Here is a 22,220-nt window from a genome sequence, read left to right on the forward strand (position 1 = left end):
AATCTTTGTTTACTGACATTTACCTTTAACTACAGTGCTGCCCATATTCTAAATCACTCCACAACAGAAAGGCACATGTTAGAGAACAGAATGTGCTGTGGCGAGGTTCTCCTGGGTTACACTCAATTAAGGCTCCAAGAAAGGTACTGGACTCTGTTGAAGGGTATGCTGTCTGCAATTTGGTTTTGTTCCATTCCTGGAAGCTTTTTTCCTCCCCCTCTCTCTCTGCATTTTCAGACTGAGTGCCAGTTACATCTGCTTTTCAGCAAATGAAAATTTGGATGGGTAAACAGCACAGATGTGGTTTCAGAAGCTGCAGTGTAAGTCACCATACCCCTTTGATCTTATGGGATGTTAGCAATGGTGATATATCTGCAGAGGCTGTTTGGCAAAGGCTACCAGAAGCTACTGACTCTGTAACCAAAATTTCCTGTTCTGTATGTTCCATCCCAACAGTCCTGTAGTTAATTGCTATTGCCTTTTATTGGAAATTATATTTTCCTGTTATATAATGAGAGGCTTCTACAATTGATACTCATCTGTAATTCCTTAAAAATAGGAGGAATTAACTTCCTCCATGGATATGACCAAGGGCCAGATTCTGCTGTGAACTGTATAACCTGTGAAAGTTTGTTGAGCACTCTAGAGTTGTTTGGGCTGTAGATTGCTGAATCATGTGGCACAGAAACTGTATAAGGGAACAGAGAAGGAGACATAGTTGAGTTTCACGCACTTCTATCAAATATCATGAAATCTCAAACTTGTTTGCTACATAAAATTTGACCATCCTGGACTTTGTATCTATGAATCACATCTAGGTTACTGTGAATCCAGGCCTAATACCAGGCAAGGCTTTTGAGCTGCAAATCCTAAGGACAGGTGTTTCCCAAATACCCTAGTCCCCAGAGACACCCCTGTTAGCAGCACTTCGCCTTTTGGCTGAGTTGGTGCCATGCTGTCTCGGTTTTGAAAGACAGGTGTCTGCTAAGGAAGGCAGAAGCCCCCCCTTGAAGTGGCAGATATAACCCCTTTTCCCTCTAAGTTATTATATTTTGAAATCAAGGGCCTTTAGGTGAAGATGTGGGAAATAGGAATAACAGTTCTTTACTATATATATATATATATATGTATATAACCAGTCAAACAAACAACAACAACTATGGCAGTAACAGCAATCACAAACCCAGTGCCAGCCTTCTCGGCTGTCGGGCCCTTTCCCCTCGGGTGCAGTTCCGCTCGCAGCCGGCAGGGGCGCTGGCGGCTCCCGGTGAGCAGGGCAGGTGCGATGGTTCCCCCGCGGCTGCAGGGGGCGCTCCGGAGCGAGCTCGGGGAGCACGCGGCACCGGTGCCCTGGGATCCCGGGAATGGATGGGACAAAGGCTTCACAAACCCCTGGGCAGCCGATCCCGGACTCTCAGGAACAGCAGGCTGGAACAGCAGGCTAGAACGGCAGGCTGGAGCGGCAGGGACTAACGCAAATCCCGGGTGGCAGGCGAGATGTATCCAGATGGGAGAACCCCACAGAGGCTCAGGCAGGCAGGGCGAGCAGGGCTACAGCGTAGCGAAAGCTCGAAGCAGCAGCGGGGCAGGGCAGCCACAGCTCGGCCTCCAGCAGGGCAGGGAAAGCGGCTTTTGGGGTCCCGGCGTTGTTTCCAGCAGGAAGAAAGAACGGCCAAAAAGAAAGAAGCAGCAGCTCCTTTCTCTGCAGCTTCTCTCTCCGGACGCTCAGAGCGAACTGACCCCACACCCAGGTGTAGACAAAGGAGTAGCCAGGCCCGCCCCACTCCCCTTTTTGTCTTTCTTAAGTACAGCTATTTGTCCCCTAGCAACATGCATATGGGAGAAAATTCCTTTAACAGGAAAAAAACTAAGACTAAACTAAAGCCCCAACACATGCCTTCCCAGCATTGGGACTCACACAGCATCAGTTCAGAACAGCTATAATTCTGGATCCTGTCAGAAGAGGGTAAGATCATAGTATACCTAATTGTCCCTGTGTCCAGCAAAAGGCACCTGTGTCCTCACACAGTAATCTGGGCTGCACTTTGAGGCCAGACTTGGAGAAATAATGTGTTGCAACATCTAGCCATGTGGCACCAACCCCTCAACCAGAAAGAAAAGGTGGTTAATATTAGTTCAAGTATAATCAGGAAGCTCATTCAGCTATTGTCATTTCTTAAAATGTGTTTTTTTTAATATAATGAAGCCTCTCATCCAGCAGAGTAAGCAGTGAATGATTCAGTATATAAACTCTTGTGAAACCCAAACTGCTGCTATTGACAAACATTGAAGACCAATAGAAAATATCCTTGGGCATCTCTAATAAAGGAAACAATGTTTTTGTTTGGTTGTACATAAAAAAACCCTGAATCTTCTCAACAAAGGGGTTTGACAGGGGCAGCTGGCCTGCAAAGAAAAGATAGCTATTCCTTAAACAGACTGCATCTTATTAGCTATTTATTTTACTATTTTTCCTTACAATGCCATTGGAGTAGTTCTCTCCAGTAGGTATTTTTCATGTCATCCGTTTGGTATGTAATGGGGTTTCTGAGGGTGGCTAATATGCAGCTGATTAACTAAAGAGTTGCCACTGAAAAGAACCTTCTGTTCTGTATGACCTGGTGACTGACTGCTTGGAGGAAAGAAATGTATGGCTTGGATATAAAAATTATCAACTGGAAAGGTTTGCGCAATTGACTCCACAGAATTATATAAAGCTAATCCCTCAAGCAAGTGTTGCTTTTCTTGCTGTTCCCCAATCCTTTCTCTTTCTAAAAACTGTTTTTCCTATTTTTAAATTTTTTTTACTCTTGCACCCAGAGGCTGCACCAAGATTGAAGGTTGTTCCACTGAGAAGGAGAAAAAAAAATCCTAGAATGTCCAAATAAGACAGGTTAATTTGATGAACAATTATGTCAAAATTTCAGGTTAAAATTTCTCATTCAAAATAAAACAGAGAAAGGCAGACAAAAATATTTTTGTTTATTTTAATTATTTTCTTTTTCTTCTACTTTTATTTTGTCTCTCTGTTTTTCTTTTTGCTCCCCTTAAGCTTACTTCTTTCCAGTTATTAATTGGAAACAGTTCCAGAGCTTGAGATGGGTGCTATCTTTGACTAACCTCTCAGATAATAGACAATGGAGCTGGCAAAGGGTCTAGAAAAGCAAGAAATATGAGAAGCAGCTGAGGGAGCTGGGGTTGTTTAGCCTGGAGAAAAGGAGGCTCAGGAGAGAGCTTTTCACTCTCTACAACTACCTGAAAGGAGGGTGTAGCCAGGTGGGGTTCAGCCTTTTCTCGCAGGCAATCAGTGACACGAGAAGAGGACATAGTCATAAAATTGCACCAGGGGAGGTTCAGGTTGGACATCAAGAAGAATTTTTTTACTGGAAGAGTGGTTAAGTACTGAAACTGGCTGCCCAGGGAGGTAATGTAGTCACCAGCTCTGGAAGTGTTGATGAAATGACAAGGGGTGACACTTATTGCCATGATTTTGCCATGATTTAGTCGACAGGGTGGTGTTCAATGATCTTGGAGGTCTTTTTTAACTTCAATGATCCTATGATTCTATAAATCCAGTTCCAGAAAAGTATTTCAATTTATATTTTATATCCAGAAAATTTCAATGAGAGGGATAAAATTTTGTAACCTACTTGTTTAAGACTTGTCCCATAGTGCTTACATTACTAACTGTTGCCACAAGACACTTACTCTTCCCTTCTTTCATCCTCATGAGTTTTGGAAAGCAATGTAACTTTTCAGAACTGACCTTTGGTCCATCTTTTTAGACATATAATATATGAGACTATGTAAGAGACGGTCCGAAAATCCCTCATCTGCCTCACGATCATCGCCGAAGACAGAGACTGAACACAGCAGTCCTGGCCTGGCTGAGGTGGGATGTCTGCCAAGTGTTGCCTACGGGTGTGCCCACTGGGAACTGGTACGCATTCCTGAGGAAAATTAGTGCAAGTCACAATGGACTGCGCCGTTCTTGCTGCCCAGGCGGGAAGGACTGCGCCGAAGCGGAAAGGAATGACCTGTCCTGTACACCTCTCCGGTACACCTGTCTTGTACGTCTGTCCTGTACCTGTTTCCCAAAGCAACGGACCCCATAACAATGGCTGTAGATTTCCCAACCTCTTGGCCAGTTGCCCCTCGCTTCTGAAAAGGACTATAAAGGGACCTTCTGAAATAACTGAGTCTGAGATCTCCCCATGGAAGGAAGACGAATCTATTGGCGGAAGACCACGAGGACTTCGTCTCATCCATTGGTAGCTATTGCCCCTCTTTTTCCCCCTCTCTACTTTGTTTCTCTCTCTCTCTCTCTCTCTTACTCTCTTCTATTGCATTACTGTGTTGTGGGCACTTAATAAAGGTGCACTGTTTTGATTAAAACTGAAATCTCTTGTGTCCTTTTACACTCTGAGATTGATAAACGAACCATCACGACCCCCGCTTGCATTAGCGGATCGTGACAGACTATTATTGCAATGTCTTAGAGTCTCACAACATTTAATAAATTCAAGCTCATAACTTCCCACTGATTTAGAGTGGTAATTTTTCAGTGTTACACTGTTTCCCATATTAAGCCATCCCAAATTCTGTTAACACCTTCCAATTAAAATTTACTTGAGAGAATTGATAAACAAAATGTTCCTTCTTTCTGAGTGTTAATGATAAAAAGGAATAGTGTTTTGGGGAGACACTAATATAAGTGAAAGCTCCATATACTGAGAGGTAAAGTCTCCAGCTCTCACACTGAAATTCATAGTTCAATGTGTGTGGTTACTTCTTTTCATTCACTAGATAGATTCATTATGGTAGGAAAAAACTTATAAGTAGTAAGTGTGGAAACACTGACTTTCAGGCAGATTTTTGAACCTGAGGATTAAATGTATTTGAGGGCAAGGAATGAAAATTTTGGCGAAGCCTGTGAGTTGTAAGAATGAACAAGAAGATATGTGGCTAGATAGAGGTGGGATAAAACCATGGTGATATCATTGGAAGAGATGTGTGAACCAGAGAAATTTGAATAAATATGAAAATGGAACTGAATAAATGGGAGTAGTTCAACAGGAACTTCATCTGTTGGTATGCGTGGATGTTGAAAAATTTTTGCTTTAATGCCACAAGGGCAGTGAAAAAGCAAGTCTGATAGGATGAGAGACAGATTTAAGGAGAGTTAGAAATGCTAAGGGGTATATCCTGGTTTTTCTCACTATTCATTTGCTATAAAAAGTTTCAACTTTTCCTTTGAAAAGGGACGATAGTGGAAGAAGGTACTTCTGTTTCCATATGTTTTGCTTCCAAATGTTTTTTGTTTTGTTTTTTTTTTAATTGAACACTACCGGTTCTTAACAAAATAAAAATAATCAAATTTCAGCAATGTTGAGCTATTTGAACCATTTCATAGGAAATAAGAATTTCACAAACATTGATTCAACCCCTGATCTGAGCTTGGTTACACACCTACTTGTTCCCCTTAGTAAATTCATTCTGGTCAACCTGAACATCTCAATTAAACACCTTCCTCCCTAAAGATCTTTTGCAGTACTCCCTGGTATTCTTCCTCCAGTCCTGACCTCTCTTTATATGATGACTCCATTTATGTCTTTCAGATGCTGCCATTTCTGACACCTTTGGATAGAGTATGTACTTCACAGCAAACTGGCTGGCAGGTATGGACTCTCCTGTTATTTTCACTCTTGACTCAAAGTACAAAGTACTTCAGAAGAAAATTCTCACAATAGTATAGTATGAATATATGTGATATCGATCTTTTCCAGCTAGGCAAGGTAAAGGATATGTGTGATACCATTGGAGATACATAAACTTGTACAGTCTTGGCACAGAGGTGCTTTCCTCAGTATATTCGAGGAAGTCAGAAGCTGGGAGTTGATTGATTTTTTCTTTCTTTTTTCCTTTTATTTCAGGTTGACCTTAGTTAACATTAAGAACAACCTGAGACAAATGGAAAGTCCATTCTAGTGGGTCGGCTTCATTCTCAAGATGGTAGAATTGTTGGGGCAAGCACAAATGTTGAACATTCAGAGGTTTCCTTTATAGATGTACACAAATAGGGCTGAGGATGAGGACGAAAACTGCTTTTGTACCACTCCCAGCTTCCATTTAATTCTCATCCAAAGGCACACACTGCTGTGATACGCCCTGCTGTCAACAGGAAATTCTATGAGCCTCCAAATATATCACCCTAGTAATGGGCAATCACAGCAGAAACTAAAAGTGTTTGTTCAGAAGTTTCCTATCGGGATTTCTCCAACTGACCATTGGAGCAAGTGGAGGTTTTTTTGACACAGAGACATTTAGATCATTCATGCTTTTTAACAGAACAGTTCCATAAGGGTTCAAGTACAATTTAGCACCTGAGAAATACTTAAAAGACTACAGAAGTCATTGGGATCCCTTCCATTGATCTCAGCAATCTATGGATACCTTTTTATTGTCTTTAATTTTCTCATTCAGATATATTGTGTCCTGTTTTGAACATGTGACCATCCTGGCGTCTGCAGTCAGATGAGGAACTTCACTCCCCACTTTTCAGTTAGCTCCACGCACCCCACCTTTTTATTTTCCTTTCCTTCCAAACTGACTATAAATGTCAACTTTCAGAAAAGAGGGACGTACCAAGGATAATATTTTCTGAGACATGGGAATACCTTCACTTATGTTAAATAGTTTCCAGTTGGCTTATTTTCCTGTTTGGACCAGGGTTTTAAAAGATTCTGAATTATACAAAAATTAAAAACTCACCACTGCCTTTTCTGAGTTATGTACCACTTTAAGGTACTAGAGTCATCTGTGGTAGGGAACTGAGCTACTACTGCATAACACTCAAGAGTTTACCCTAAGTATAAAGGCTTGCTCCCCTCCCTTTTAAAAGGGACTGAGTACACAAAGAAACTGGTGGCACACAGGTATCTAGGCTTATGAGGATAGGAAGAAAAAAAATAAAGTTCATGATCTGACAATGCTGGTAACACCTCTCTGCACTAGAATGCATGACTATCACAGAGCAGCTGATCAGAAGTACTAGTTACATTTCTAGAGATACAAGCAGGACAGAAAGTAGCAATTTAAACTCTTGGAAAGCTTAGGAAATCACTCCATTTATTTTGATCTCATCATTTTTAATAGACAACCAGAGGAGTGTGAGGACAGCTGACAATGAATGTGATTGATTGACTGTGAATCCAAAAATACTGTGTTTTAAGTCAGGAATATGAATACATCAAAAAAGTTTCTGTCTTTAAAAGGGGGGAAAAAAAGAGGAGAGAGGCGACTGTGCAGCATGAAAACCTCATCATTTCCTCTGTAGGAGAGTGCTCTGCAGCTAGCTACAAACCTCATATTCACAAGGCAAACAAAGCATCATTTTTTAATGACTCTTCTGAATACATTTTTGCAGCAGCTTGCCTAGACCTGCTTGTCATAATGGTTTCTTCAAACGCTTTTTAAAGCCTGTGATGTTCAAGGCCCTAGCCTTCCCCCTCTCTTGCTTGTTTTTTATGTGTCACAGTTGTCAACTAAAATAGAGCACCTAGCCTTTGTTTCAAGATGGTACCTGATCAATATCATCAATCCGTCTCACTCCCTCTCCCTCTCCCTCTCTCGCACTCTCTCTCTCTACAGCTGTATCCATTTCCTCCTGGCAAAAAGGGACTTTATGAATAAATGATACTGAAATGCTGAGGGTTCAGATACTAAATAATGAATTTCACCACCAAAAACACAACAACTTCTCCAATCATAAAATACCGCTCCTTCCATATTGATTGTGCTTTGGCAACTAGATGCAGTGCTAGGCTTCACTCTGCAAGGTGTTTAAAAAGAAAAACAGGTTTACCCAGGATTTATCATGTATGGAAAAATGTAATATCTAAGTTGGCTGTCTGCTAATGTCTGGCATAATGTTTCTTCATAATGGTTAACCCTTTTGCAGGGAGTGGAATAAGAGTGCCTCTCTCTCTAGATGGGAACTTTGCTTCATGGGACATTACAGTAAGTGTGTCATCTATTCTGCGCTGTTCTACGGTTACTAGCTTAAAAATGATAATGCAAAGCTCCTTGTATTTTTTGAATAGCAGCTGTGTGCAGGGAACAGAGGATTTGTTAGCAGGACCGGGTCCTAGGTCAGGAAAGCTGCAGCTGCTGTTCATCCTAATGTTGCTGGGTGCTGGGTTTGTGGCTCACTCACTGTTGCATGCAGTGGGTCAAGGTTTCGGAGCATTTGTTGTCTGCTCAAATGTGACTTGCTTTCCTATTTCCCTCATGAATGGTCTCTGCTGGCGCATTTCTGATGTGCAAAGAATGCCAGTATCCGCTATCTGAGAGAAGGCTGGGGTCAGGGGGGGTAGATTCATGGCATGTGATTGGCAAAACCTGCCTTCTATCAAGTTGTAGGCTAACTTTTTTGACTGAAATGTTCTGTGTCTGCCTATAAATTTGCTTTACTGCCTATTAATGTCAGAGAAGTTTCATTTTTAATTAGGTGAAATGAGTAGACTTTGTTTTATGAGGAATGTTATATGTCCCACCTACAAGCTTCTTTGAGAGAGAGAGAGGGAGAGAGATAGATATAGAGATATATATACATAGTTCAGGTTCAAGGCATGATGTCACTCAAGTGAAAAGCCAAAGTAGGTAGGGTGTTTTTTTAAGAGACAACATCTCAGTGCTTTTGGTAAATTGGTAATTTTGCTATTGGAAAAATATTTTCAAATAGATTAGTCAGACTGCAAGTAAATTACGTTTTGTTCTGCATTCTAATGAATTTGTATTCAACAATAAAAGCTCTGTGGCTCGTGTTCCTCTTTCAGAGGTAATACCCAGTGCTGTGGTGCTTAACTGTTTATTCAAATGATGCATATACATTTTTACATCTTCATTTATTTATTTATTTTAACTTATTTTAGTGGGGGAAAATACAGGCATTAATTTAGAGCTACTGATGCAATGAAATGGAGGAATATATTTGAGCTATTAGCTGCTTCAATCTCCTGCCCACAAATAATTGATGAGTTTCTATTAAAGATTGACAAGCCGGCAGACTGCAAAGCATTTTTTACGAGAAAATGCACTGTAGTTACCAAATATGCATGGTACCTTGTATTCTGTTGCTATATAGTAACAGTTTTGGAGTTGAATTTTGTTTCTTATAAAGTTATTGGTTGGTATTAAATTAGGAAGAATTTGCATGGAGTAGAAAGAAAAAGAGACAGAAAAAGATAAAGCAAGCAACACACGCACACACATCAGAATTCTCCTTTGCCATTTTTCATGTGCTGTTACTGACTTTCATATAAATTGTTTTAGAATTCTCTTCAACTCGTCTTCTCTCTTTTTGGGTTGGACTATTGGGATGCATCAAAAAATGTAGAAATGCAAATTCTAGTAATGCTAGCTGAGCCTGTGAAGAACAGCAAGCTCCTCATCAGCATTGTTCATATGTAAGCAGAGTGATAAAATGCCTAAATAATTTTATCCTCAGCTCTGCTTTTTATGAGAAGTTATGCACTTATAAAACAAAATGAGGGAAAAATAAGTAGAAAATCCTTTATGCATAATTTTTAATTCATAAAGAAAAAAATTGTTCAATGTGAAATTATAAGAACTCTAAGTTTTACTCATAATATATTTCCCTGTGATATGCATAATCACAAAGATTTTTTTCTATTTGAAGCAAATATTTTAAGACTTACAAATTGTCTGTAAACTCATTCTTTTTCTTTCTTATGATGCTTTGTTGAATAAATATACTTGCATTTCATTCTGTATAACATCATTCGTATAGAAGACATATGGTCTTTAGTAACGTATTAGGAGACAAGATAAAACATCTTTTCTGGGAAATCAGACTTGGGAAGAGAAGGGAGACAACCAGGGGAAAAGAAGATCTAGATATTTTAAAATTTGAAATCTTAAAATGTGCTTTATAAAATAAAGAGTAATTACACCAGCTTCTTTTTTATTTACAGTATCTGTGGTTTTGATTTCACCTTTAAATATCTGATGATAGGCAATAAGATAAACAACCACAAAAATTAGAGCTTAGGTACAACTTGAATTAGCTTTATTTATTGTTGCCACATCATTTTAATTTGTGGCAATAAAATGTAATTATTATTCTGGAATTCCTGTACAGTAATGAAGAAACAAAACATATTATTTTTAAGTTGTACAGTACCTCCATAGTAAAATGAATAGTCAGGGCAAATCTTTTTTTATTTCAGTATTTAATCTCTGAGATGACCCATCTAGCAAGCAGTTAATATGCTGATGTGTACAGGAACATTTTTGATGACACAGATCTTTTAAGGCAGAGTGTCTACACGCAAATAAACCTACACATGCCACAAATCAAAAGTTTCTTATTCAGAAAACTCCACCTGCTAGATAAATAGACAGGCATACATTTTTGACTCGCAGTGCATGTTCTATAATAGGTTGTGCAATTGGATTTAATTTGACTATATGGATTCAAATATTTGTTACTGCCCACTTTGGGGAGACAAAAATTAAAATGGTTTGGTGCCTTACAGGATATGCAAGGAATAAAAACAAAAGCTGAAGCATCTTAGAAATGCAGAAGGTATATTATTAAAAAATAATAGAATACAAATACTAGGGAATATCTTTGTTATGTACAACGTTACTGGCTACGTATCTTAGCTTCATTTTGTATTTATGAATATATTTTCAGTAGAAGGATAAATAGGTGAAAATAGTTCACTACCATATGATTTGTTTTATCCTTAGGCATTGCCTGGGGTTACTGGTACAGCCCTGGCTCTCAGTACCGAAAAGTGAAATGTGCAACAATGAAAATTTTATTAAAACGTATGTTAACCCATTACAGTATGTTCACTTCCAATTCTTTGTAAGAATGTGTGATGTATCATTTTGTGTGTGTCATTTTTTTAAAAAGATATGAGTCAAGTAGAGGAGCAAATTTAATGGGAGAATTTTATGGGAAACATTATACAAATGGCAGAGTGTGCGATTCCTATTATTAAAATAATTTGTCATTGTGTGAAAAAATGGTATAAATTTCAAGAAAGAGTCTTCTTTAGTTATCTGCCCTCTTTTTAATGACAGCAGCTTTTGTGCAGTAAAGGCAGACACGTTTTCAAGCAAAGCCCATTTCAGACCAGAATTTCTGAGAGCCCTATTAATGTTTCATGCTAATCAAGGAGAGTGGGAAATAGAGCTGACAGGTGCTTTCTACTCTGCTTATTCCTGTCTTACTGCATTAGACATTACTAGCTAAAAAAGAGCCAATATAGTTCTTTTCCAGTACATGTGGTGGCAAGGGCAGGAATAAAATGCTTCTTTTTATAAGTTTATAGTTGTTTTTCTTATTTCCTTCACTGGTAACATCCACAAATGTATAGATGTAGCGATTATTAATAAACATTTATTTTACTTCAAACCATGACCTGAATCAGACCCTGAAATTTCCCCCGCAGTGCACTTTGGAAACTCCAGTGTGCTTGTAGCACATCTGAGATAAACTGACGTCCACCTGGGATCCTTGTTTTTTGGTAATATTTCCATCTGAGCCAGGAAGAAACACATACCTTTACTCTAGGACAAGTCTTTTTGATTAAGGAATGTCAGGGTGAGGAACAAAAGTAAACTCTTCAAAAGGCAGCTTGAAGACAAAGCATGAAACTGCAGCAGGCATTGCTGGGAGCTGCCCTTTGCCACCCTCCCCTACCCCAGGTACCTGACTTGTACCCCAGTGTTAGGTAGGCAGAACAGCAGCACTCTGAAGTGCTCAGATCCCAGATGCAGTTCCAGGAGAGAGTGACGTGCCTTTGAAAGCCTACCCAGAAGTCCCCTCTGGCTGAGTTTAGGTACACAAGTTAGGAAGACTGGAGGCTCTCAAAGGCACGTGTCTCTGGTGCCTGCGTGGAAAGTTTCGGTGCTTCCTTTGGGAAGTCTGCTTCAATAGGCTCTTAAATGCAGATGCAAGTCAGTTGCCCAAGTGAGGAAGACCAGACTGTAGACTGTGACAACAAAATGGCTGAAGTCTGCAAGCTCGGATTTGCTCAATTATATTTGTACTACACTCACACAGGGAATTTCATAACTACAGCAGCTAGCAGTCCTTGCCTTAGCTTTGCTGGAATAATCAGGAAAAGAAGAAACCAAGCCCACTGGTCCAATATGTTGCTTTTCTCTATGCAAAGCAGACATCGTTAAACTGTCCCAATTGTGCATGGCACTCTACATGGCTGTTTTTTCGTGCAAATTATAATATATACAATAATTCAGAAAATATTGATTTACTTAGGTATGTCTATAGATATTTGAGCGTTGAAAAAAAAGTTGTATTTACTTAATTGAAATTACTTTATATCATAAAATTTAATAGAGGCAAATCGCTAATCAGGTACATTTTACACTGATTTAACTCTTGCTTACTTTGGGTTTGGTCACTAATAATTTACTGCTTTAAGTTGAAGTAATAAATACATTCATACAAATTTGAGTATTTATGAATCCAGCTTAAGTTTATATTAAGAATCAGAATCAGTTTAGCTAAATTAATTTAAACCAGGGTAACCTTTACCCATGACATTGACATGAATTTATTAAAAAATTGTAATTATAACAGGAAAACAACTACCACCTTTGTCTGTCCAGACACAAATCAGTACTGCTTATTTGTTTGTTTTAAGGAGACTGCCAGCATGTTTCTATCATATTTATTTTGCTGTTAAGAAGAATGATTTCTACAGTGAATAATGCCTACATTCAGACTCATAATAAGTCAGTATGAAGAAATATTATTAGAAGAATCAAGTTGCATTTCTTACAGGAGCGTTTTCACAATGTCTTTAGAATCCTCTTGAATAATGATGGTCAAGCACATGAGCATGTAGCTTCTAGTACCAAAAGACTTGTGCCTTTATTGTCATGTTTATTGTGTCAAATATTGCATACTTCCATTTTTTTCCTTAGGAAAAAAAAAAGCCTTAATAAAGAATTTGCTTCTGTCAGAAGACAATATCTTTTAACATAAATTTGAAGATAAGTGAACTTGGCATATGTTCTGCCAAGTTGCCACTGTCTACATGCCTCACATAGGAATGAGATTGGTCCCTGTGGGATAGGACAAAACATTATTATTTTGTAAAGAAGTTGTCGTCACACAAATAAATCATTGGACATACTAAGAATGGAATTCTTTAACAAAAAGGGTCTCATCTTTTTTGATCCTAAATTTCCACCATAATTGTTTATAAACTTATTTTCATCATGTACCTATGTTCAGTTTAAAGGCCTGATACAATGAAACTCAGGGGGGTTTCCTTTCTGACTTTGAGACTTCCCCATTATGGTGGGGGATCTGGGAAGCTTTAGCCATTTTGTCATCTGAGCTTAAGTCTCTAAAAGCTATAGAGGGCACCACAGAAGTGAGAAGCCTTCTCTTCATCCCCTAGATAACACAGCTTACATTGCCAAAAGACCTGTGAGCACGACCTGCCCTAGAATTCCCTTAGCAGATATCTAAACCTAGTTTAGATCTGACCTCTAAGCTTAGGGAAGGGTATGCAAGCAAGATTCACTATGCTCATTGTCTTTTCCACTTGAGAAATGTTCACCATAAAACACAAATATTTGGAGTTATATAGAGAGTCTACAAGACTATAGCAGCTGTTACCACCACAGATTGGTCCAGTGTGACGTGACTCCTGAAGGTTGCCTCCACAATCTGTTCTTTTTTCCAAGTCTTTCTTTCCTTCAGTGGAAAAGGGACTGGAGGAAAGACTTTTTTCTTAGGACTGATCACAGTTTCAAAATTCACAGATGATTTTAAGGTAGGGATTTTCATTTATTCACCCTGCACCCTGAAGTCCTGAATAACAGATCATAGTGTGCTAAAGCACTGAAACACTCTGCTGTAAATTATTATGAAGGAAGATCTCCTTAATCCTAAACCATTTAAAATTAAATATTTTCTTTCTGTTGTTCTATCTGGAACAGTCCCTTAAAGACTGAGATTGAATATGTGCATGTAATGTGTTTATTTCTTTGCTATCTTAGTGAAGAAATTAAGATTTTAGTGTGTTCTTCTGAAAGCTGTGTTGGGAGCCCTCCCAAAACCCAGCAATAAATTGAGAACATCAGGTTTTCAACACAAACCTTGGGCTGGTCCCATAGGGTACCTCCTAGCAAGTACTAAGTGCTGTTTAAGTTTCACCTGCTTAAAATTGGTATTGCTTTCACCAAAGCAGAAAAATGTCTGCTTTCATCAGGGTTTGAGACCTTGGTGGAGATAAGTGCATGTGCAGATAGTAAACTGCATCCAAAGCCCATAAGCCCATTGTCATTAAATCTCAATTTCTTAGTTTACTCTACATTTACATTTATGCAAGCAAGACTTTGCATCCGTGCAAATAGGCTGTGCCTGGGAGAGTCCCACTGGGACTGTGAAAGGAAACGCATAGAAGCCTTCACATTGATGTTTCCAAGGCTTCTGCATCTGTGCTCTATATCTATGAATAGATATCCCTTGCTCAAAAATTAGTTGCTCCTTCCCCCTCCTCATCCTGCCTTCTCTGCCACAATTCGTAATATGACTATTGTGTGCGAAGACCTTTTGCAAACAAAATTATTACTCTTGCTCCCTCAAGAATGCTTAACTAAGGCCATTTGGCCCATTATGGCAGACACATTATTTATACCAAATTCCAAGTAAAAAATTCCATTTCTGAGGAGATTATAAAGTTGAGATAGAAAAACCATATCCAGGATTAGAAAAATGTAGCTAGAATTGTGTTTGGCTTTCATTAAGCATCCTTTGACCTCTGAGTCTTATAGTCACCTTCCAATTAACACCCTTAGAGCCTGATTGTTTAGGCTCCTTTTAGATGTTGGGGGGAAAAAAGAGTAAGCTGGTCCCTAGCAGCAATCAGTTGTCTCTTTAAGAGCATCTGGGCAACTCTCTTGTCCACACAGTGATCTAGAATTCAGAGGTAGTGGCAGGGTTAGAAATGAAGCCCAACTTGTTGCCTCTGAGCTCAGACTACAGAAGGACAATGCTTGGCCATAGCAAGGGAGTATAAAAGAAAGGCAGTTTGACCCTCTTGGGTTAAAGAGAGCAAGGCACTACAGATTTCCGTTTATGGTGATATGCTCTGGCAAACACTTTATGTTTAATTAGCAGGACCAAACTCTCCTTTAATTTATGCAAGTGAAGCTCAATTGGTTTCTTCTGTAATTGAGAGAAGAATTTGGCCCAGCATCTGTAATAAATCATTAATGAGCATGTAGTAAGATAAGTTTTAATGATTAATTAACAATGTATTTTTTGGAGAAAAGTATTCTTAACATGCCCTTAATGTATCAAGTGATAATTACAATATTAAAAGCCTACTGATTAAAGCAATTAATTATATGCTTAATTTATTTACTAATTAAGCTTTAATATATGTATAGTTAAGTAATTGCTAATGAGTATTTCACATTTGCTAAACAGGTCTGGCAGTAATTGCATGGGAAACACCATAAAATGATTCTTCTAGTGATTATATGAAAAAATAAAACATTCTTTGGGTTTTTTTTCTTCTCTTTTTATTGGGCTTGTGTTTTCCTCCTTGGTGAGTGAAATGTTTACTAGGATGCAAGTTTTGTAGGTCTGAAAGGTCAGTGTTTCTGCATGCATATGATGAAATGTGCTTCTGAAGCACAACTCAGTCATACCTGTGTGAAAACAGTAATCTTACCCCCTTGTGCACACAGAACTAAAGCCTGCAGTTTTCTCAGCCTCTATTCAGATCTTAGGCAAAATTCTGGCTAAGGTTGATGGAAGTTCGCCATGTTAAGACCACAGCTCTTTTTTCTTTGGTTATGCAAGGACTTTTGGCTCCTGAGCTGGACTCTTACATCTTTAATTCTTGTACAGTGCAAGAGAGAGAGAGGTGTATTTTTCAGTCAGATGTGGGTTCCTTAAATCAGAGCATATACAGTATCTGTTGTGGCAGTCCTTACTTTAAGTCCTATACTTCGCACAGACAAAACTCCGAGTAAAGCTGATAAAACTTTTGTCTGAGCAAACAACAGGGCAATAGAATCACTTTTAGACATACCTGACTACACACAGTGAACTCCCGAGTTCTTTATCCATTTAAATTCCTATTGCATCCTAAGTGAAACCCAGAGCCAGAACTTCTGGTCCCAGCCCAAGTTGTGTCACAAACTACAGAACTACAGATAGTCCCTCTTTTCCCATCTCTTTGCCTTTGTTGCTGCACACCTTGCCATCAGCAAGATATTATCCCTGTGTAGATTCTGAAATGCTTAAAAATACAAATAGCAGTGGCATACTATATATAGAATGGTTTGGTGCAAATATACTGCAAAACATGAAGAAGTGTCCAAGGAAGGGTTAGTGTTACTATGGCTGTAATTATTTCATAATCTACTAAGAAGTAAGTGAGCAAGACACCTACAGCATTGACAGATCAGGGTGGAGCCTGGTAATGGGACAATCCCCAGCTTAGTTACCAACCCCTAGCTTTTGCAGCATAGATATCTGGAGATATTTAAGCAGCTTTCCTCCCTTTCCTAATCTTACACCTGCTTCTTTCACTTCAAGCTTGTGTGTATTTCTGCAAAACCCCAGCTGCTTCCTCTGCTTTTTTCTAAGTTTGGAGCCTGGGCACATCCCCCCAGTCTTCTCTCTGGATACATCTTCTCAGCGCTCTAATTTGTATCTAGCAGGTGAAAGTGTGTGTTGACCCAGAGCACATTCCTGGGAGAGCAAAATTAAATAGGTTCAGTAGGTCTGGGATGCACATAAACAGGCCTTAATGTAGTGTGTATTCTCATCCCACGCATTAATGAAGTCGGAGATGGACTGAATCTCACCAAAGCATGGGGTCTTTGTGAATTCCTTATGCTGTCACCAGGTCAGAAATGGACAGGAGTGACATGTGGACTCAAGGGACTACACCCCAAACACAGGGCTTAGCCTTGGCTTGCATAGAGCCTTCGGTTTTACCAAGACTCCACACATCTACCTAACTGGGTGCAAGTGACAATCTCTGGTAAAATTCCACAATCATTCCCAAGGAGAGATTAAATTACATTTATATGGCATACACGCTTACTCAGTTATATAAGAATGCATTCTTCTGGTAAAATTGGTGTTTGTATTTATTTTTTGTATTTATTTGAGATAGCAAACAAGGGATAAGGGCATTAACTGAAGATGAGGAGTTACTGAACAAAGATTGAAAGTTGAAAAAGCACATATCTATTTTTATAAGAGCATTAGAAAGGAATTTCAGCCAAATGTCATTCCAGAGGAATCAAGCTGGTAGCTGAGTGACTTCAGCACCCACTGACACCAGGGAAAGTTTCAAGCACCAAGTATCTCCTAAGGCTGGCAGATGTTACCTTGAATGATCTATGTAGGCATGTTCTAGAGAATCAAATAGAGATGTTGCCTACCACATGGGAGCAACTGCTGGCAGGCAGTGTCCTGACATGATCTGGCAATCAAAACACTTCCATTGAACTTCATGGATTCCATGATAAATTTGGGGTGATTTGGGGGTTCACAGAAGGAAGATTATCAGCATTAGTGCTCTATTCAGACTTCAGTAATGACAGTACTGACACTGACTGTCAGTGGTCAGGAAAGATTTATTTCTTCTTTGTTCCATACTTTGTCTTAGGGATGGCCAGGGGTTCACCTTCTGAAGAACTCAAGATTGACTATGAGAGCTATGGATTTTTATACAGGTCTTAATGAAGCAGAAAAAAACCTGTAGGGTCAAACCTTACCTAAAATATTAGAAAATGTTGCTGACTGTTCTCATGATAAAATCCTCATCAACAGAACTGAGACAAGACAGTTCCACAAGTGCTCCTCTCTGCTGGCACCACAGCATCCCTTCTCTGTCTACATAATGTGCTGAGCTTCCACCCAGAAGTACTCCTATATTCTATGGAAGATAGGTACAAAGGGTTAGACTCCTCACTTAATTTTCAGAACTCTGGAAGAAGCTGGATTGGTGCTGACACATTTAATGCAGTAGGAACATAGCACTTGTTCATCTCCTGTGGTCTGTAAATCTTTGCAGGTGAGGGCTTCACAGCTGGACTGCAGAGTGCTTTGTCCCTACTTGACTTTTGAAGTAAAGACATTTCTGAATGGCAGGCTGACAGAATTGTGATCCATGGTTCAAATTGCTCCAAAGAGGACTTTAGTTTTGGTTAGAGTAGGGTGTTAATAACACCAAGGTTGTGGGTTTGATGCCCATATGGGCCATTCTCATGCAAGTCTCTTTAAGATTTCATTTTTTTTACTGCAGTTTTTACTTCTCTAACCAAGGTGTACAGAAGAAAGAAATTGTTGATAGTAGGGTACAAAATCATGACGCCCAGAAAGTTTGACATTTTCCTTAAAAAATCATTGCTTTACCTCACCAGGACTTTTTTCTCAGTAAGGTCTTTGAAAAGGTCACTAGGAACTGGAGGGCTTGGAGCACAGAAAATGAAAAGTTAAACCACCCATGCCACATGGCCTTCTTCATCCAATCAACCTAAAGAGCTCTGTGAATTTTTAGAACACACTCATAGGCTTGGTTGGTACTAGAAAATTAAAGAGGTCTCTTTTGAACAATATTTTCCTCTCTGTCCTATGAAGTGTATTGGGCATCTGTAAGTTCTATGGAAACTTTAAAGGGGGAAATTTCAGGAACAGCAAAATATGTTGGGCAAAGTTTTGAGACAGCTTTAGATTCCTCCTAAAAGGCTGCAAAGAAGCTAGGTTTCCACAGCTCTACATTTTTATATTTTGTTCCATCTCAAGTTCCCACTGAGCATGCCTTTGTGCTCCTAACCCACGTGTAACTCCCAGAGCTATGTGCTGTGCAATGGTCATTAGCAGAATGTATCGGAAATGGCTACAGAGGGTAAATAAATTTAGCACTATGCTGTTAAATAACACAGGCATTGTTCCTTCTCTCTGAGGCCAAGTGTTATGACAAGACTTGCATCTACCTATTTAAACTTTCCAACAACACAGGGACACCATCTTCACACCTCCTTTTGGGAAAGATCTATACTGCTTTCTGTCTCTTGAGTAATACCCAGGCATTATTCAGCACAGTTCTAATCAACATAGAGCAAAGCTATGCCAGGCTGAGTGTTAATGGTTAAACAAACACTCCAAAGACAGGCCAGTGCTTGAAGCTGTGCCTTATTGCTCTTATATTTCCCAGTACAGGTATAGCAACAACTGTGTTATGGTGGAAGATAAGCTGGAAGAAGCATCTAAGAAAATCTGCAGAGAGAGCTGTACCTTCATTGCACCTAATTACTCACATAACTTTCAGAAATGAGCTCCCTAGGCAAAATGTTTGCCATTTTTATGCTATGTCAAGAACTCCTTTGTGAAAATCTCACTGATTTAAACAATGCACATTCCCTACAGATGTCTTCTCATCTGAGGACTTCATCAGCTCTTTCCAGAGAGAAGTCTGAAAAATTACCTCAAAACACACCACCTTGAATAAAGTGGTGGTGATGGTGGTGTTTACCCACAGAGGAGAAATAGGAAAAATAGGGCAGAAGAGTGAGAATTGTCTGGCTTAAGGCCCAAGACCTCCACCTGGTCAAAAATCAAACCAAAGTGACTTTTTGCTTGCACATCAGTGACATAAGCATTTGGCATTTGCTCCTGAAGTGGCCTTGCAGTTTTTGGAATCAAACCCAAACCAACTTCTGATGAAACTAAATTAGCAAACTGGTGGATTTGCCTTCATTTAAGTAGCAGGATACAAGGCACAAAACACGTCCATCCCTGTTCCTGATTTAGTGTTATACGCAGCTCTCTAAGACACTTTCCCAAATGAGTGCAGTGTGGCTAACAGTCTAGAGCTTCAATACTCCTAGAGCAGCTTTGATGTTTGGCTTTATTGGAACTGATCTCTTTGAATGGAATATTGGTTGGGATGTTAATGTAGCTCTTTCTGTGTCCTCCAAAAGGCACTTTGGAAGCATGGGTCACTCATTCAGTATATACTGAAATATCTATGAATTTCTTGAAAATACCTTTTGTTTAGTCTGCCTTCTCTTTTGATCACTAAGTAACATTACGCATCTATAACACGAGAGACAGAAATCGAAATCTTGGAAATAAAAAGCTGTACTTAAGATGTTATTTCCACTTTTTTTTTTCTCTGAGTTTTGTATTTTTTTTTCCTCTCGACTACTTTTAACTACAGCTCAGTAATTCATAAGGGAAGGTTTTAATATTTACATTTTCAATGATTTAATAATTTTATTTTTTACTTTTTAATGGATTAATTTAAAGGCTTTATGCTCACACCCAACTCTTTTTCTATTGTTGTCTTGATTTAAATGTGTTAGCTAAACAGCCTCAGGTTTACTTCTTGTAGGAGAAGGAAACATTCAAATTTACCAAATATTTTACTTACAGTGACTGGTTTACCACTTATTGCTGGCTTCAGAGAGGGTCACTGCCAGCACTGTTTTTCCCAAAGGCATGATAGTAGTTCTCTCATTGAGTAGAGCCAGCTTTTTTCCCCTCTCTCTCTTTTTCACTGCCAATTCCACTACTGATCTTGTGCAATAAAATGTGCTTGTCAACGAAAATGTCAACCAAGTTTAAAAAGAATAGTCTGAGTAAAACTAAAAAGTAAATTATTTAAGTAGAGTTGTAGTTGAAACTTGAAAGAATTTTGTTTGGTGGTTTTCTTTACATCATTCTGCCAATGGAGGAGGAACTCTGAATTTCTAACTAGTGAAGCCCTGTCATAAGTGGGGCTGACAGTTCACATTGAAAATTCTGTTTTCTTCTTTCCCAGGAAAGCAAGTCAAAGTTAAACCAACAAACTATTGTTGGCAAGTGCCTTACCTTTGTTCTATGCTTCCTTATAAATTAACGACTTCTGTTTTCTAGGTTGCCTGTAAATAGAATTCCTAGAATTTAGGATCTCATATTGGTTATATTATTTTAAAATGCTACTGCATCCTTTTAAACAGCGGCTGGATTTAGAACATACAAGAATCTCTATCAGAGCTTGCTCACAAATGGTAATGAATAAAAAAAAAGGAAATAGTCTGTAAATTTTGGTTAGTACATTGTGAATTCAGTTAGAAATTGGACCACCAGCTTACAAACTTTGTAATGGTAAAATATCAGTGAAATTAAGACATTTCTATAAACACATCAGTACTGTGTCTGATCTATCAGTATGATTACACACTGAATTTTGTGCTTGTTTGCACACAAAATTTCACTGAAATGAACAAGATTGGACATTCGCATATTAGATTTCGAATGAATCTAAATGTAAAGAAGAGCTGAATTTACTGTAGAATTGCTCTTAATAGCATTGTGTGCTTGCAATGCTCTATAACCATATATTTTTTCTATATATCTATATATACATAACCTCTATTCTCTACTAATTGACTTATCAGTATATACTCTAGTATATACATGGCCAGTTCATTAAGGTTAATTTGTTCAAAAATATTAGAAGCATTAATTTCTGGCTTATAGCTAATGTCTGCTCCCAGCCAGTGTCTTGTTTCATCATTAGTGTCAGCTAAATTATAACTCACACCCAACTGTTTTTACACTATCTAATAGAATCAATTGATGCAATGGGTGACAAGATGCTGTTTTGCATTTTGTCATCTCACTAATGCACATGGCTTAAAGGCATTGGCATCCATAATGTGGGGCAGTTTTGTAGGAGGCACAGAATAGGCTGAAGCTGCAAGGGCCATTTTCATAAAATATTAATGAAATTGAAAAATACACTGGGGTTGAAGGCTTGTCTGCTAAATGTAAGGTAAAATCTATTCTGTTCTGCTTTCTGATGACTGTAATTAGCAGCCCTAATTAAAAATTCAAACCTTGTGTATATTTGAAAGCATGAATCTTAGCTCTCATCGTGTTTATTTCCTTTACAAAGTATTTTATTTTACAACACTAATTGAACAGGATCCTTCCTAGCCTGACAGCCGCAGCTGGCTGGAGCCAGTTTATGTATCCAGTCTCTCTAGACTACTTCCTTTTGTAAGCAATAAAACATCTTTAAAAAACATGTATATGCTCTCTATGAGCCATTAACTCTGTGTCACCCAGTGTGGAACTGGCCATCCGCACACATGCGTTGTTGTTTCCTTCACTTAAAAGTGACCTC

General features: G+C 38.8%; 1 long non-coding RNA gene across 1 annotated transcript in view; it reads left to right on the plus strand.

The window, feature by feature from the left end:
• Positions 1-7,797: 7,797 nt before the first annotated feature.
• Positions 7,798-22,220, plus strand: part of LOC116439913 — a 180,530-nt gene continuing 166,107 nt past the window's right edge. The window contains exons 1-2 of the long non-coding RNA XR_004238333.1: positions 7,798-7,878; positions 7,961-8,019. This is a non-coding gene — a long non-coding RNA (uncharacterized LOC116439913). The remainder of the gene's footprint in view (positions 7,879-7,960; positions 8,020-22,220) is intronic.

The sequence above is a fragment of the Corvus moneduloides genome, chromosome 2 (assembly GCF_009650955.1).
Source record: "Corvus moneduloides isolate bCorMon1 chromosome 2, bCorMon1.pri, whole genome shotgun sequence".
Taxonomy (NCBI): Eukaryota; Metazoa; Chordata; class Aves; order Passeriformes; family Corvidae; genus Corvus; species Corvus moneduloides.